This window comes from Bubalus kerabau, chromosome 4 (genome assembly GCF_029407905.1).
Source record: "Bubalus kerabau isolate K-KA32 ecotype Philippines breed swamp buffalo chromosome 4, PCC_UOA_SB_1v2, whole genome shotgun sequence".
NCBI classification, from domain to species: Eukaryota; Metazoa; Chordata; class Mammalia; order Artiodactyla; family Bovidae; genus Bubalus; species Bubalus kerabau.
The window spans coordinates 23100480-23102841 of NC_073627.1; positions in this window are offsets into that span (position 1 = coordinate 23100480).

The window sequence follows — 2362 nt, forward strand, 5'->3', positions numbered from 1 at the left end:
AACAGAGCGCAGCCTGGCCCTAGCGCATCCTACAGCTGGATGTGAAGCTGGGCCCATGAGAACACAAACCTGAGCCCAACAAATGATCCAGAACCATCCACATCCGTCAGAACACAGCTTGCCCCCACATGTCTGAACAAGTCTATTTTTCCCTCATTTGCTCTATGTTCATCACATCTCCCTTCTGTCTTTCTCTCGTGTTTAGAGATGTAAGTGACTGTAGAACTCCTGCAAAGGGCACTCCCTGTAAGTCTTGACAAAGTTTTCCCATCTTGCACACAGTGAGATGAGGAAAGTCCAGAGCACTTTTTGCAAGGTTTTGTTGCCAGGGCAGACAAGCTGAGCCAGTGTGCTTTAGTTGATTTTATTTTAATTAGGAATGATTTTGCTTTTGTAGCTAGCTGATTGACGGCTGGCAGAGGCTTTTTCTTACTCTCTGATTTTACAACTCACACTCCTAAAAGAGGCAGGAGGTGACCGTGTCAGAGGACCTGAGTTAAAATCCTGACTCCTAAAATTTCACTATTGAGTTCACACGCACTGTTTATGAAACGCCTATAAGAAGCCAGACTTTGATGCTTTAAAGATGAAAGACATAATCCTTGTTTTCAAGAAGCCTGTAGTCCCCAAGGAGTGTAACAAATGCAAGACAATGTGGTGAGTGAAGGGTTAGGGGTGAACTTAGCCCCGGGTGGTGGCTGGACCCAGCTCAGGGTGGGGGTTCCCAGTTCCCACCCTTCTGCTCTGGGGTAGGGAGGCTGGACCCAGCTCAGGATGGGGGGTTCCCAGTTCCCACCCTTCTGCTCTGGGGTAGGGATACCACGCTGTCTGCTCCTCTGGAAGATCTTGGGATCTAGAAAAGGCATTTTCCTCAAAGAAGGAGCACCCAACTCATGCAAGAAAATTCAGATAACGATTGCAATGAAAGCAGTAAGCCTCGAACTATATCTGGAAGGCAGGAGAGCAGGCCTAGGCAGCACAAGCTGTGGTTTTCCAGGCAGAGGAAACAGCACAGATCACAGCCAAAACAACGGCAAATTCCCGTGTTGATTTACATTACACGCAAATCAGCTCCCCATCTTTCACCTCTAGGAGGAAAACGGGAACAATAACTCTTCCCTGGCTACATCAAGAGTTGCTATGTGGATTAAATACAGAATATCAAAGGGCTATGTAAACTGGGAAGTCCCATTATCACCATTATGAAAGAGAAGTGTGATCCAGGGCTCCGTCAAGATTCAACTCAATGATAACCATGCTATGTGGCAGAAGGAGCCACACCCTGGCTTTGCCACTAACCCACAATCTGTCCTCTGCCATCCTGCCCACCCCACTCCAAGGGCCTCAGTTTTCCTCATCTGTAAAATCAGTGGCTTGGACTAAGGAACTTCAAGATGCTGCCATTTATTCTAAAGTCTCCTTTAAATCTAGTTGCCAGTAAGCAGCACGTGGCTCTTCGCCCCCAGACTATTTCTTTATTCATTCCTAACATTTACCTTGGCAGCCAAAGCATAAGATTCATCAAGCGTGTTCGACAACCCATGGCACATTTCCTGTTTCCCTCTGTTCCCTCCGCAGGCCATAGATGCACAGCACTGAGCCTTTCCAGGGCTCAGCGGGATCAGAGCTGCTGGCCATTTAACAAAGGCTATCTGCCTCCCAAGGGCCAAGGAAAGTCCTGGGCACAGGCTGGGGTTGTTTGGTTTTGAGGTGTGCTGGGATGAAAGGCAGCCTGGAAGTGGAAAATTCGGTCATTCATTCATTAATTATAATTGTGGGTTTGTTCTTAAGAATGATTCCTTTGAAATTACTTTCCATCCAACAGCGGCTGTGACAGAGGATCAGATATTCAGAACTGTCTCCATTTTCCTCTGCACAAGTATTTTCATTCCAGGACCTGAGATTCTGTCCTAATCTGGCTCTTGCATCGCAAGTCCCTCCGATCCTTGCTTTAGAGCTGGGGTGTGTTTATTTGGAGGTTGGGTAGGGGCAGGTGTGTGTTTGTGTGTTTAATGTCTACTTTTTCAAAGGAAATCTATGCCACCCCAAATCACCTTTCTGTGGACTTTAATCAGAGCTTTTCCAGATAAATGGACAATGGAAAAAACCCACGGACAGACTGGAAAGACACCTGAGACTAATACCCACCTAAGGCCATGGGCCACACCTCCAGGTTACCACTGGAAGGGAGAAGCAACCTGGTATATCGATGCGACTCTAAACAACAGCCCGTGTGTGAAGGCCCGGGGGCACTTCGGGATTGACCAAGAGGAAACACGTGTTGCACAATGATAGGATCTTGTCGGTACAGCTGTCAGAAGAGGGAACTCCCACAGCAAAGGGCATAAAGCCATCTGGGGCA